This window comes from Manis pentadactyla, chromosome 15 (genome assembly GCF_030020395.1).
Source record: "Manis pentadactyla isolate mManPen7 chromosome 15, mManPen7.hap1, whole genome shotgun sequence".
NCBI classification, from domain to species: domain Eukaryota; kingdom Metazoa; phylum Chordata; class Mammalia; order Pholidota; family Manidae; genus Manis; species Manis pentadactyla.
In genome coordinates this window covers 27,702,272-27,720,482 of record NC_080033.1, presented here as the reverse complement: position 1 = coordinate 27,720,482, position 18,211 = coordinate 27,702,272, and positions in this window count along the sequence as shown.

The following is an 18,211-nucleotide window of genomic DNA, read 5'->3' as shown; positions in this document are numbered from 1 at the left end:
AATGTGTGTTTCTTTTCTGCGACATTGCCCTGACCCACGTGGCTGATGGAGAGAGCCGCTCTGATCCTTCTGAAGAAGGTGCGTCCGGGTCATGCTCATGAACTCTACTGTAGCCACAATCCTAGGAAAACCCGCGTCCTGCGAAAAATGCCAAATGGCAGCAGTCTGAGTGCGGCTTTACCCTCTTGAATATTGTTATGGGAACAGTTGGCCAGAGACCTACTTCACTCTCACCCTCAGCATTATCGTTCTCCCCTCACACTCCATGCCTCACCCACACCTCATTGATGACCCAGCACACGACACACAGCAATCTCAACACAGCACACAAACAAGGATCACAGGAAACACACTAAACCACACAACAAACACACATAACGGAACAGGGAAACTACAACGCACGTAACACATCAACGAGCTTACGCACAGCACAACCATGGCAGCGAAACACAGGAATCAACACACACGGTCCACACACATCATGCAACCCGAATAAACCCAGATGAATCACAGCTTCGCATATCACACACAGGGAATCACACACAAAAAATCACACAGACAACACATCTCATACACAGAGATTTCACACATCCAAGCCCCCCCACGCACACACAAACAACACCATGCAGAAAAGATAATCGCAATTTCAAAGCACACACAACCCACAGCACAGGACACGAAATACCGCACATAACCCACAACACGAAGAACACAGGACAGTTGCAACACACTTCACATTCCTAACCCACCCACAGAAGCACACATTCAACACACACCATGCACACCGCCAGCCTGCAAACTTTGAAATAACCAACACAAACACAGCACACAAACACACAAAATAACAGTCACAGCACGCACAGTGAACAAAACAGCACGCAACACACACCGAACACTAAACCCGCACTACGCTAAACATACAAAGGACCATATACACAGCACAGAGCACAGTACATCACACAATACAAAACAGAGACTACACACGGATCACACCCTGCACATGAGGAGGGAAAGACACACAGAATCACACACACACACACACACACAATACACAACCCACACGATCACGGACACAGGATGCAACACACACAGTGGAACACACACAATAATACACAACACTCTCAGCACAGCTGAGAGCAATCAATGCAAAGAACACAAACAGCGTACAACCACACAGAACACACAAAGCACAAGCACACACACAACACATATAAATCGCTCCCAACAGACGGTAAACACAATGCACCCACCATAAACACACAACACACTCAACACAACAGACACAATACATTCAAAACTAAGGACGGAATGACACAGTCAACGCACACAACCAAGGAAAACAACACACTTACAAGACAGACATCTCGCCCAACACAGCACACACATTACACACAACCTAACACACGCACATCACAACACAGGCAACAAGCACACACAGTACCACGCAACGCACAATGCAGAGTATGCACACCACACAAAACACACAACCACACAACTTAGTAGACAACACAGCACACCACACACACTCAACACACTGCACACTGCACACCAAACACAGCCACAATGCATAACACAAGAAGCGTAAAGGGAAACGACCAACCCACACAGAACCTCAACTTTATACGCTAATTCAAATGCGTGACACTGTCCCTAACATTCAAAGCTATGTTGAATATGAGAGGTCACCTTTCCATGTACACTGTGATCCTTAAGCCAACAAACTCTCGCTCAGCCTGAAAGTGGCTTACCACCCCTCATTGCATTGGGGGGAAATGCGAAAGATTGTAACCCCTGCGATGATACCCATCCACAGCTCGCAACCCAAGCATGGGCTTCACACGTGAGCCATAACACAAATACCAGACCAAATGCATAACGTGAACCTAGGAGCAAACACGGCACTGGGGGCGACCACTTTGAATATCGCCTTGAAACCTGATGATGTCCAAGGCCATCAGAGGCCTCTGAAAGTAGGATAAATGCAGCCGGTGTGGTGGACACGGTACTGGTATTTCTCACATTTGGAGCTGCCATGGCTTAGCTCATCTTATACACATAAATATGCGCCCTCATATATGTATGTATATGTGCCTGAAGAATTAATGTTTGCTGTCTAAGATGATGGACCTTTCCAGGCTGGGGCAATTCAGGCCCTCTAGTGGAGGACGCTGCAACTGCAGCAGTGTTGCCTGCAGGTTCTGTGGCATCACAGCATAGACCGTTTCCTCGAGACAGAATGTGCTCGGTGAGGGGAGCAGTTTCCTAGCTCCGGGCTTGAGGCCTCTGCCTTGGGAGTGACTTTGGTGAGGTGGCAGCTGACCACCTTGGCAGCATTAAGGATCATGTCACCCAGAGCCAAGGCAATGTGTGTTTCTTTTCTGCGACATTGCCCTGACCCACGTGGCTGATGGAGAGTGCTGCTCAGATCCTTCTGAAGAAGGTGCGTCCGGGTCATGCTCATGAACTCTACTGTAGCCACAATCCTAGGAAAACCCGCGTCCTGCCAAAAATGACAAATGGCAGCAGTCTGAGTGCGGCTTTACCCTCTTGAATATTGTTATGGGAACAGTTGGCCAGAGACCTACTTCACTCTCACCCTCAGCATTATCGTTCTCCCCTCACACTCCATGCCTCACCCACACCTCATTGATGACCCAGCACACGACACACAGCAATCTCAACACAGCACACAAACAAGGATCACAGGAAACACACTAAACCACACAACAAACACACATAACGGAACAGGGAAACTACAACGCACGTAACACATCAACGAGCTTACGCACAGCACAACCATGGCAGCGAAACACAGGAATCAACACACACGGTCCACACACATCATGCAACCCGAATAAACCCAGATGAATCACAGCTTCGCATATCACACACAGGGAATCACACACAAAAAATCACACAGACAACACATCTCATACACAGAGATTTCACACATCCAAGCCCCCCCACGCACACACAAACAACACCATGCAGAAAAGATAATCGCAATTTCAAAGCACACACAACCCACAGCACAGGACACGAAATACCGCACATAACCCACAACACGAAGAACACAGGACAGTTGCAACACACTTCACATTCCTAACCCACCCACAGAAGCACACATTCAACACACACCATGCACACCGCCAGCCTGCAAACTCTGAAATAACCAACACAAACACAGCACACAAACACACAAAATAACAGTCACAGCACGCACAGTGAACACAACAGCACGCAACACACACCGAACACTAAACACGCACTACGCTAAACATACAAAGGACCATACACACAGCACAGAGCACAGTACATCACACAATACAAAACACAGAGGACACACGGATCACACACCGCACATGATGCAGGGAAAGACACACACACACACACACACACGCACACACACACACACAATACACAACCCACACGATTACGGACACAGGATGCAACACACACAGAGGAACACACACAATACTACACAACACGCTCAGCACAGCTGAGAGCAATCAATGCAAAGAACACAAACAGAGCGTACAACCACACAGAACACACAAAGCACAAGCACACACACAACACATATAAATTGCTCCCAACAGGCGGTAAACACAATGCACCCACCATAAACACACAACACACTCAGCACAACAGACACAATACATTCAAAACTAAGGACGGAATGAAACAGTCAACGCACACAACCAAGGGAAACAACACACTTACAAGACAGACATCTCGCATAACACAGCACACACATTACACACAACCTAACACACGAACATCACAACACAGGCAACAAGCACACACAGTACCACGCAACGCACAATGCAGAGTATGCACACCACACAAACCACACACACAAAACACACAACCACACAACTTAGTAGACAACACAGCACACCACACACACTCAACACACTGCACACTGCACACCAAACACAGCCACAATGCATAACACAAGAAGCGTAAAGGGAAACGACCAACCCACACAGAACCTCAACTTTATACGCTAATTCAAATGCGTGACACTGTCCCTAACATTCAAAGCTACGTTGAATATGAGAGGTCACCTTTCCATGTACACTGTGATCCTTAAGCCAACAAACTCTCGCTCAGCCTGAAAGTGGCTTACCGCCCCTCATTGCATTGGGGGGAAATCCGAAAGATTGTAACCCCTGCGATGATACCCATCCACAGCTCGCAACCCAAGCATGGGCTTCACACGTGAGCCATAACACAAATACCAGACCAAATGCATAATGTGAACCTAGGAGCAAACACGGCACTGGGGGCGACCACTTTGAATATCGCCTTGAAACCTGATGATGTCCAAGGCCATCAGAGGCCTCTGAAAGTAGGATAAATGCAGCCGGTGTGGTGGACACGGTACTGGTATTTCTCACATTTGGAGCTGCCATGGCATAGCTCTTCTTATACACATAAATATGCGCCCTCATATATGTATGTATATGTGCCTGAAGAATTAATGTTTGCTGTCTAAGATGATGGACCTTTCCAGGCTGGGGCAATTCAGGCCCTCTAGTGGAGGACGCTGCAACTGCAGCAGTGTTGCCTGCAGGTTCTGTGGCATCACAGCATAGACCGTTTCCTCGTGACAGAATGTGCTCGGTGAGGGGAGCAGTTTCCTAGCTCCGGGCTTGAGGCCTCTGCCTTGGGAGTGACTTTGGTGAGGTGGCAGCTGACCACCTTGGCAGCATTAAGGATCATGTCACCCAGAGCCAAGGCAATGTGTGTTTCTTTTCTGCGACATTGCCCTGACCCACGTGGCTGATGGAGAGAGCCGCTCTGATCCTTCTGAAGAAGGTGCGTCCGGGTCATGCTCATGAACTCTACTGTAGCCACAATCCTAGGAAAACCCGCGTCCTGCCAAAAATGACAAATGGCAGCAGTCTGAGTGCGGCTTTACCCTCTTGAATATTGTTATGGGAACAGTTGGCCAGAGACCTACTTCACTCTCACCCTCAGCATTATCGTTCTCCCCTCACACTCCATGCCTCACCCACACCTCATTGATGACCCAGCACACGACACACAGCAATCTCAACACAGCACACAAACAAGGATCACAGGAAACACACTAAACCACACAACAAACACACATAACGGAACAGGGAAACTACAACGCACGTAACACATCAACGAGCTTACGCACAGCACAACCATGGCAGCGAAACACAGGAATCAACACACACGGTCCACACACATCATGCAACCCGAATAAACCCAGATGAATCACAGCTTCGCATATCACACACAGGGAATCACACACAAAAAATCACACAGACAACACATCTCATACACAGAGATTTCACACATCCAAGCCCCCCCACGCACACACAAACAACACCATGCAGAAAAGATAATCGCAATTTCAAAGCACACACAACCCACAGCACAGGACACGAAATACCGCACATAACCCACAACACGAAGAACACAGGACAGTTGCAACACACTTCACATTCCTAACCCACCCACAGAAGCACACATTCAACACACACCATGCACACCGCCAGCCTGCAAACTTTGAAATAACCAACACAAACACAGCACACAAACACACAAAATAACAGTCACAGCACGCACAGTGAACAAAACAGCACGCAACACACACCGAACACTAAACCCGCACTACGCTAAACATACAAAGGACCATATACACAGCACAGAGCACAGTACATCACACAATACAAAACAGAGACTACACACGGATCACACCCTGCACATGAGGAGGGAAATACACACAGAATCACACACACACAAACACACACAATACACAACCCACACGATCACGGACACAGGATGCAACACACACAGTGGAACACACACAATAATACACAACACTCTCAGCACAGCTGAGAGCAATCAATGCAAAGAACACAAACAGCGTACAACCACACAGAACACACAAAGCACAAGCACACACACAACACATATAAATCGCTCCCAACAGACGGTAAACACAATGCACCCACCATAAACACACAACACACTCAACACAACAGACACAATACATTCAAAACTAAGGACGGAATGACACAGTCAACGCACACAACCAAGGAAAACAACACACTTACAAGACAGACATCTCGCCCAACACAGCACACACATTACACACAACCTAACACACGCACATCAAAACACAGGCAACAAGCACACACAGTACCACGCAACGCACAATGCAGAGTACGCACACCACACAAAACACACAACCACACAACTTAGTAGACAACACAGCACACCACACACACTCAACACACTGCACACTGCACACCAAACACAGCCACAATGCATAACACAAGAAGCGTAAAGTGAAACGACCAACCCACACAGAACCTCAACTTTATACGCTAATTCAAATGCGTGACACTGTCCCTAACATTCAAAACTACGTTGAATATGAGAGGTCACCTTTCCATGTACACTGTGATCCTTAAGCCAACAAACTCTCGCTCAGCCTGAAAGTGGCTTACCGCCCCTCATTGCATTGGGGGGAAATGCGAAACATTGTAACCCTGCGATGATACCCATCCACAGCTCGCAACCCAAGCATGGGCTTCACACGTGAGCCATAACACAAATACCAGACCAAATGCATAACGTGAACCTAGGAGCAAACACGGCACTGGGGGCGACCACTTTGAATATCGCCTTGAAACCTGATGATGTCCAAGGCCATCAGAGGCCTCTGAAAGTAGGATAAATGCAGCCGGTGTGGTGGACACGGTACTGGTATTTCTCACATTTGGAGCTGCCATGGCTTAGCTCTTCTTATACACATAAATATGCGCCCTCATATATGTATGTATATGTGCCTGAAGAATTAATGTTTGCTGTCTAAGATGATGGACCTTTCCAGGCTGGGGCAATTCAGGCCCTCTAGTGGAGGACGCTGCAACTGCAGCAGTGTTGCCTGCAGGTTCTGTGGCATCACAGCAGCGACCGTTTCCTCGAGACAGAATGTGCTCGGTGAGGGGAGCAGTTTCCTAGCTCCGGGCTTGAGGCCTCTGCCTTGGGAGTGACTTTGGTGAGGTGGCAGCTGACCACCTTGGCAGCATTAAGGATCATGTCACCCAGAGCCAAGGCAATGTGTGTTTCTTTTCTGCGACATTGCCATGACCCACGTGGCTGATGGAGAGTGCTGCTCAGATCCTTCTTTAGAAGGTGCGTCCGGGTCATGCTCATGAACTCTACTGTAGCCACAATCCTAGGAAAACCCGCGTCCTGCGAAAAATGCCAAATGGCAGCAGTCTGAGTGCGGCTTTACCCTCTTGAATATTGTTAAGGGAACAGTTGGCCAGAGACCTACTTCACTCTCACCCTCAGCATTATCGTTCTCCCCTCACACTCCATGCCTCACCCACACCTCATTGATGACCCAGCACACGACACACAGCAATCTCAACACAGCACACAAACAAGGATCACAGGAAACACACTAAACCACACAACAAACACACATAACGGAACAGGGAAACTACAACGCACGTAACACATCAACGAGCTTACGCACAGCACAACCATGGCAGCGAAACACAGGAATCAACACACACGGTCCACACACATCATGCAACCCGAATAAACCCAGATGAATCACAGCTTCGCATATCACACACAGGGAATCACACACAAAAAATCACACAGACAACACATCTCATACACAGAGATTTCACACATCCAAGCCCCCCCACGCACACACAAACAACACCATGCAGAAAAGATAATCGCAATTTCAAAGCACACACAACCCACAGCACAGGACACGAAATACCGCACATAACCCACAACACGAAGAACACAGGACAGTTGCAACACACTTCACATTCCTAACCCACCCACAGAAGCACACATTCAACACACACCATGCACACCGCCAGCCTGCAAACTCTGAAATAACCAACACAAACACAGCACACAAACACACAAAATAACAGTCACAGCACGCACAGTGAACACAACAGCACGCAACACACACCGAACACTAAACACGCACTACGCTAAACATACAAAGGACCATACACACAGCACAGAGCACAGTACATCACACAATACAAAACACAGAGGACACACGGATCACACACCGCACATGATGCAGGGAAAGACACACACACACACACGCACACACTCACACACACAATACACAACCCACACGATCACGGACACAGGATGCAACACACACAGAGGAACACACACAATACTACACAACACGCTCAGCACAGCTGAGAGCAATCAATGCAAAGAACACAAACAGAGCGTACAACCACACAGAACACACAAAGCACAAGCACACACACAACACATATAAATTGCTCCCAACAGGCGGTAAACACAATGCACCCACCATAAACACACAACACACTCAGCACAACAGACACAATACATTCAAAACTAAGGACGGAATGACACAGTCAACGCACACAACCAAGGAAAACAACACACTTACAAGACAGACATCTCGCCCAACACAGCACACACATTACACACAACCTAACACACGCACATCACAACACATTCAACAAGCACACACAGTACCACGCAACGCACAATGCAGAGTATGCACACCACACAAACCACACACACAAAACACACAACCACACAACTTAGTAGACAACACAGCACACCACACACACTCAACACACTGCACACTGCACACCAAACACAGCCACAATGCATAACACAAGAAGCGTAAAGGGAAACGACCAACCCACACAGAACCTCAACTTTATACGCTAATTCAAATGCGTGACACTGTCCCTAACATTCAAAGCTACGTTGAATATGAGAGGTCACCTTTCCATGTACACTGTGATCCTTAAGCCAACAAACTCTCGCTCAGCCTGAAAGTGGCTTACCGCCCCTCATTGCATTGGGGGGAAATCCGAAAGATTGTAACCCCTGCGATGATACCCATCCACAGCTCGCAACCCAAGCATGGGCTTCACACGTGAGCCATAACACAAATACCAGACCAAATGCATAATGTGAACCTAGGAGCAAACACGGCACTGGGGGCGACCACTTTGAATATCGCCTTGAAACCTGATGATGTCCAAGGCCATCAGAGGCCTCTGAAAGTAGGATAAATGCAGCCGGTGTGGTGGACACGGTACTGGTATTTCTCACATTTGGAGCTGCCATGGCATAGCTCTTCTTATACACATAAATATGCGCCCTCATATATGTATGTATATGTGCCTGAAGAATTAATGTTTGCTGTCTAAGATGATGGACCTTTCCAGGCTGGGGCAATTCAGGCCCTCTAGTGGAGGACGCTGCAACTGCAGCAGTGTTGCCTGCAGGTTCTGTGGCATCACAGCAGCGACCGTTTCCTCGAGACAGAATGTGCTCGGTGAGGGGAGCAGTTTCCTAGCTCCGGGCTTGAGGCCTCTGCCTTGGGAGTGACTTTGGTGAGGTGGCAGCTGACCACCTTGGCAGCATTAAGGATCATGTCACCCAGAGCCAAGGCAATGTGTGTTTCTTTTCTGCGACATTGCCCTGACCCACGTGGCTGATGGAGAGAGCCGCTCTGATCCTTCTGAAGAAGGTGCGTCCGGGTCATGCTCATGAACTCTACTGTAGCCACAATCCTAGGAAAACCCGCGTCCTGCCAAAAATGACAAATGGCAGCAGTCTGAGTGCGGCTTTACCCTCTTGAATATTGTTATGGGAACAGTTGGCCAGAGACCTACTTCACTCTCACCCTCAGCATTATCGTTCTCCCCTCACACTCCATGCCTCACCCACACCTCATTGATGACCCAGCACACGACACACAGCAATCTCAACACAGCACACAAACAAGGATCACAGGAAACACACTAAACCACACAACAAACACACATAACGGAACAGGGAAACTACAACGCACGTAACACATCAACGAGCTTACGCACAGCACAACCATGGCAGCGAAACACAGGAATCAACACACACGGTCCACACACATCATGCAACCCGAATAAACCCAGATGAATCACAGCTTCGCATATCACACACAGGGAATCACACACAAAAAATCACACAGACAACACATCTCATACACAGAGATTTCACACATCCAAGCCCCCCCACGCACACACAAACAACACCATGCAGAAAAGATAATCGCAATTTCAAAGCACACACAACCCACAGCACAGGACACGAAATACCGCACATAACCCACAACACGAAGAACACAGGACAGTTGCAACACACTTCACATTCCTAACCCACCCACAGAAGCACACATTCAACACACACCATGCACACCGCCAGCCTGCAAACTTTGAAATAACCAACACAAACACAGCACACAAACACACAAAATAACAGTCACAGCACGCACAGTGAACAAAACAGCACGCAACACACACCGAACACTAAACCCGCACTACGCTAAACATACAAAGGACCATATACACAGCACAGAGCACAGTATATCACACAATACAAAACAGAGACTACACACGGATCACACCCTGCACATGAGGAGGGAAAGACACACAGAATCACACACACACAAACACACACAATACACAACCCACACGATCACGGACACAGGATGCAACACACACAGTGGAACACACACAATAATACACAACACTCTCAGCACAGCTGAGAGCAATCAATGCAAAGAACACAAACAGCGTACAACCACACAGAACACACAAAGCACAAGCACACACACAACACATATAAATCGCTCCCAACAGACGGTAACCACAATGCACCCACCATAAACACACAACACACTCAACACAACAGACACAATACATTCAAAACTAAGGACGGAATGACACAGTCAACGCACACAACCAAGGAAAACAACACACTTACAAGACAGACATCTCGCCCAACACAGCACACACATTACACACAACCTAACACACGCACATCACAACACAGGCAACAAGCACACACAGTACCACGCAACGCACAATGCAGAGTATGCACACCACACAAACCACACACACAAAACACACAACCACACAACTTAGTAGACAACACAGCACACCACACACACTCAACACACTGCACACTGCACACCAAACACAGCCACAATGCATAACACAAGAAGCGTAAAGGGAAACGACCAACCCACACAGAACCTCAACTTTATACGCTAATTCAAATGCGTGACACTGTCCCTAACATTCAAAGCTACGTTGAATATGAGAGGTCACCTTTCCATGTACACTGTGATCCTTAAGCCAACAAACTCTCGCTCAGCCTGAAAGTGGCTTACCGCCCCTCATTGCATTGGGGGGAAATCCGAAAGATTGTAACCCCTGCGATGATACCCATCCACAGCTCGCAACCCAAGCATGGGCTTCACACGTGAGCCATAACACAAATACCAGACCAAATGCATAATGTGAACCTAGGAGCAAACACGGCACTGGGGGCGACCACTTTGAATATCGCCTTGAAACCTGATGATGTCCAAGGCCATCAGAGGCCTCTGAAAGTAGGATAAATGCAGCCGGTGTGGTGGACACGGTACTGGTATTTCTCACATTTGGAGCTGCCATGGCATAGCTCTTCTTATACACATAAATATGCGCCCTCATATATGTATGTATATGTGCCTGAAGAATTAATGTTTGCTGTCTAAGATGATGGACCTTTCCAGGCTGGGGCAATTCAGGCCCTCTAGTGGAGGACGCTGCAACTGCAGCAGTGTTGCCTGCAGGTTCTGTGGCATCACAGCAGCGACCGTTTCCTCGAGACAGAATGTGCTCGGTGAGGGGAGCAGTTTCCTAGCTCCGGGCTTGAGGCCTCTGCCTTGGGAGTGACTTTGGTGAGGTGGCAGCTGACCACCTTGGCAGCATTAAGGATCATGTCACCCAGAGCCAAGGCAATGTGTGTTTCTTTTCTGCGACATTGCCCTGACCCACGTGGCTGATGGAGAGAGCCGCTCTGATCCTTCTGAAGAAGGTGCGTCCGGGTCATGCTCATGAACTCTACTGTAGCCACAATCCTAGGAAAACCCGCGTCCTGCGAAAAATGACAAATGGCAGCAGTCTGAGTGCGGCTTTACCCTCTTGAATATTGTTATGGGAACAGTTGGCCAGAGACCTACTTCACTCTCACCCTCAGCATTATCGTTCTCCCCTCACACTCCATGCCTCACCCACACCTCATTGATGACCCAGCACACGACACACAGCAATCTCAACACAGCACACAAACAAGGATCACAGGAAACACACTAAACCACACAACAAACACACATAACGGAACAGGGAAACTACAACGCACGTAACACATCAACGAGCTTACGCACAGCACAACCATGGCAGCGAAACACAGGAATCAACACACACGGTCCACACACATCATGCAACCCGAATAAACCCAGATGAATCACAGCTTCGCATATCACACACAGGGAATCACACACAAAAAATCACACAGACAACACATCTCATACACAGAGATTTCACACACCCAAGCCCCCCCACGCACACACAAACAACACCATGCAGAAAAGATAATCGCAATTTCAAAGCACACACAACCCACAGCACAGGACACGAAATACCGCACATAACCCACAACACGAAGAACACAGGACAGTTGCAACACACTTCACATTCCTAACCCACCCACAGAAGCACACATTCAACACACACCATGCACACCGCCAGCCTGCAAACTTTGAAATAACCAACACAAACACAGCACACAAACACACAAAATAACAGTCACAGCACGCACAGTGAACAAAACAGCACGCAACACACACCGAACACTAAACCCGCACTACGCTAAACATACAAAGGACCATATACACAGCACAGAGCACAGTACATCACACAATACAAAACAGAGACTACACACGGATCACACCCTGCACATGAGGAGGGAAAGACACACAGAATCACACACACACACACACACACAATACACAACCCACACGATCACGGACACAGGATGCAACACACACAGTGGAACACACACAATAATACACAACACTCTCAGCACAGCTGAGAGCAATCAATGCAAAGAACACAAACAGCGTACAACCACACAGAACACACAAAGCACAAGCACACACACAACACATATAAATCGCTCCCAACAGACGGTAAACACAATGCACCCACCATAAACACACAACACACTCAACACAACAGACACAATACATTCAAAACTAAGGACGGAATGACACAGTCAACGCACACAACCAAGGAAAACAACACACTTACAAGACAGACATCTCGCCCAACACAGCACACACATTACACACAACCTAACACACGCACATCACAACACAGGCAACAAGCACACACAGTACCACGCAACGCACAATGCAGAGTATGCACACCACACAAAACACACAACCACACAACTTAGTAGACAACTAAGCACACCACACACACTCAACACACTGCACACTGCACACCAAACACAGCCACAATGCATAACACAAGAAGCGTAAAGGGAAACGACCAACCCACACAGAACCTCAACTTTATACGCTAATTCAAATGCGTGACACTGTCCCTAACATTCAAAACTACGTTGAATATGAGAGGTCACCTTTCCATGTACACTGTGATCCTTAAGCCAACAAACTCTCGCTCAGCCTGAAAGTGGCTTACCGCCCCTCATTGCATTGGGGGGAAATGCGAAACATTGTAACCCTGCGATGATACCCATCCACAGCTAGCAACCCAAGCATGGGCTTCACACGTGAGCCATAACACAAATACCAGACCAAATGCATAACGTGAACCTAGGAGCAAACACGGCACTGGGGGCGACCACTTTGAATATCGCCTTGAAACCTGATGATGTCCAAGGCCATCAGAGGCCTCTGAAAGTAGGATAAATGCAGCCGGTGTGGTGGACACGGTACTGGTATTTCTCACATTTGGAGCTGCCATGGCTTAGCTCTTCTTATACACATAAATATGCGCCCTCATATATGTATGTATATGTGCCTGAAGAATTAATGTTTGCTGTCTAAGATGATGGACCTTTCCAGGCTGGGGCAATTCAGGCCCTCTAGTGGAGGACGCTGCAACTGCAGCAGTGTTGCCTGCAGGTTCTGTGGCATCACAGCAGCGACCGTTTCCTCGAGACAGAATGTGCTCGGTGAGGGGAGCAGTTTCCTAGCTCCGGGCTTGAGGCCTCTGCCTTGGGAGTGACTTTGGTGAGGTGGCAGCTGACCACCTTGGCAGCATTAAGGATCATGTCACCCAGAGCCAAGGCAATGTGTGTTTCTTTTCTGCGACATTGCCCTGACCCACGTGGCTGATGGAGAGAGCCGCTCTGATCCTTCTGAAGAAGGTGCGTCCGGGTCATGCTCATGAACTCTACTGTAGCCACAATCCTAGGAAAACCCGCGTCCTGCCAAAAATGACAAATGGCAGCAGTCTGAGTGCGGCTTTACCCTCTTGAATATTGTTATGGGAACAGTTGGCCAGAGACCTACTTCACTCTCACCCTCAGCATTATCGTTCTCCCCTCACACTCCATGCCTCACCCACACCTCATTGATGACCCAGCACACGACACACAGCAATCTCAACACAGCACACAAACAAGGATCACAGGAAACACACTAAACCACACAACAAACACACATAACGGAACAGGGAAACTACAACGCACGTAACACATCAACGAGCTTACGCACAGCACAACCATGGCAGCGAAACACAGGAATCAACACACACGGTCCACACACATCATGCAACCCGAATAAACCCAGATGAATCACAGCTTCGCATATCACACACAGGGAATCACACACAAAAAATCACACAGACAACACATCTCATACACAGAGATTTCACACATCCAAGCCCCCCCACGCACACACAAACAACACCATGCAGAAAAGATAATCGCAATTTCAAAGCACACACAACCCACAGCACAGGACACGAAATACCGCACATAACCCACAACACGAAGAACACAGGACAGTTGCAACACACTTCACATTCCTAACCCACCCACAGAAGCACACATTCAACACACACCATGCACACCGCCAGCCTGCAAACTCTGAAATAACCAACACAAACACAGCACACAAACACACAAAATAACAGTCACAGCACGCACAGTGAACACAACAGCACGCAACACACACCGAACACTAAACACGCACTACGCTAAACATACAAAGGACCATACACACAGCACAGAGCACAGTACATCACACAATACAAAACACAGAGGACACACGGATCACACACCGCACATGATGCAGGGAAAGACACACACACACACACACACACGCACACACACACACACAATAACCAACCCACACGATCACGGACACAGGATGCAACACACACAGTGGAACACACACAATAATACACAACACTCTCAGCACAGCTGAGAGCAATCAATGCAAAGAACACAAACAGCGTACAACCACACAGAACACACAAAGCACAAGCACACACACAACACATATAAATCGCTCCCAACAGACGGTAAACACAATGCACCCACCATAAACACACAACACACTCAACACAACAGACACAATACATTAAAAACTAAGGACGGAATGACACAGTCAACGCACACAACCAAGGAAAACAACACACTTACAAGACAGACATCTCGCCCAACACAGCACACACATTACACACAACCTAACACACGCACATCACAACACAGGCAACAAGCACACACAGTACCACGCAACGCACAATGCAGAGTATGCACACCACACAAAACACACAACCACACAACTTAGTAGACAACACAGCACACCACACACACTCAACACACTGCACACTGCACACCAAACACAGCCACAATGCATAACACAAGAAGCGTAAAGGGAAACGACCAACCCACACAGAACCTCAACTTTATACGCTAATTCAAATGCGTGACACTGTCCCTAACATTCAAAACTACGTTGAATATGAGAGGTCACCTTTCCATGTACACTGTGATCCTTAAGCCAACAAACTCTCGCTCAGCCTGAAAGTGGCTTACCGCCCCTCATTGCATTGGGGGGAAATGCGAAACATTGTAACCCTGCGATGATACCCATCCACAGCTCGCAACCCAAGCATGGGCTTCACACGTGAGCCATAACACAAATACCAGACCAAATGCATAACGTGAACCTAGGAGCAAACACGGCACTGGGGGCGACCACTTTGAATATCGCCTTGAAACCTGATGATGTCCAAGGCCATCAGAGGCCTCTGAAAGTAGGATAAATGCAGCCGGTGTGGTGGACACGGTACTGGTATTTCTCACATTTGGAGCTGCCATGGCTTAGCTCTTCTTATACACATAAATATGCGCCCTCATATATGTATGTATATGTGCCTGAAGAATTAATGTTTGCTGTCTAAGATGATGGACCTTTCCAGGCTGGGGCAATTCAGGCCCTCTAGTGGAGGACGCTGCAACTGCAGCAGTGTTGCCTGCAGGTTCTGTGGCATCACAGCAGCGACCGTTTCCTCGAGACAGAATGTGCTCGGTGAGGGGAGCAGTTTCCTAGCTCCGGGCTTGAGGCCTCTGCCTTGGGAGTGACTTTGGTGAGGTGGCAGCTGACCACCTTGGCAGCATTAAGGATCATGTCACCCAGAGCCAAGGCAATGTGTGTTTCTTTTCTGCGACATTGCCCTGACCCACGTGGCTGATGGAGAGAGCCGCTCTGATCCTTCTGAAGAAGGTGCGTCCGGGTCATGCTCATGAACTCTACTGTAGCCACAATCCTAGGAAAACCCGCGTCCTGCGAAAAATGACAAATGGCAGCAGTCTGAGTGCGGCTTTACCCTCTTGAATATTGTTATGGGAACAGTTGGCCAGAGACCTACTTCACTCTCACCCTCTGCATTATCGTTCTCCCCTCACACTCCATGCCTCACCCACACCTCATTGATGACCCAGCACACGACACACAGCAATCTCAACACAGCACACAAACAAGGATCACAGGAAACACACTAAACCACACAACAAACACACATAACGGAACAGGGAAACTACAACGCACGTAACACATCAACGAGCTTACGCACAGCACAACCATGGCAGCGAAACACAGGAATCAACACACACGGTCCACACACATCATGCAACCCGAATAAACCCAGATGAATCACAGCTTCGCATATCACACACAGGGAATCACACACAAAAAATCACACAGACAACACATCTCATACACAGAGATTTCACACATCCAAGCCCCCCCACGCACACACAAACAACACCATGCAGAAAAGATAATCGCAATTTCAAAGCACACACAACCCACAGCACAGGACACGAAATACCGCACATAACCCACAACACGAAGAACACAGGACAGTTGCAACACACTTCACATTCCTAACCCACCCACAGAAGCACACATTCAACACACACCATGCACACCGCCAGCCTGCAAACTTTGAAATAACCAACACAAACACAGCACACAAACACACAAAATAACAGTCACAGCACGCACAGTGAACAAAACAGCACGCAACACACACCGAACACTAAACCCGCACTACGCTAAACATACAAAGGACCATATACACAGCACAGAGCACAGTACATCACACAATACAAAACAGAGACTACACACGGATCACACCCTGTACATGAGGAGGGAAAGACACACAGAATCACACACACACACACACACACAATACACAACCCACACGATCACGGACACAGGATGCAACACACACAGTGGAACACACACAATAATACACAACACTCTCAGCACAGCTGAGAGCAATCAATGCAAAGAACACAAACAGCGTACAACCACACAGAACACACAAAGCACAAGCACACACACAACACATATAAATCGCTCCCAACAGACGGTAAACACAATGCACCCACCATAAACACACAACACACTCAACACAACAGACACAATACATTAAAAACTAAGGACGGAATGACACAGTCAACGCACACAACCAAGGAAAACAACACACTTACAAGACAGACATCTCGCCCAACACAGCACACACATTACACACAACCTAACACACGCACATCACAACACAGGCAACAAGCACACACAGTACCACGCAACGCACAATGCAGAGTATGCACACCACACAAAACACACAACCACACAACTTAGTAGACAACACAGCACACCACACACACTCAACACACTGCACACTGCACACCAAACACAGCCACAATGCATAACACAAGAAGCGTAAAGGGAAACGACCAACCCACACAGAACCTCAACTTT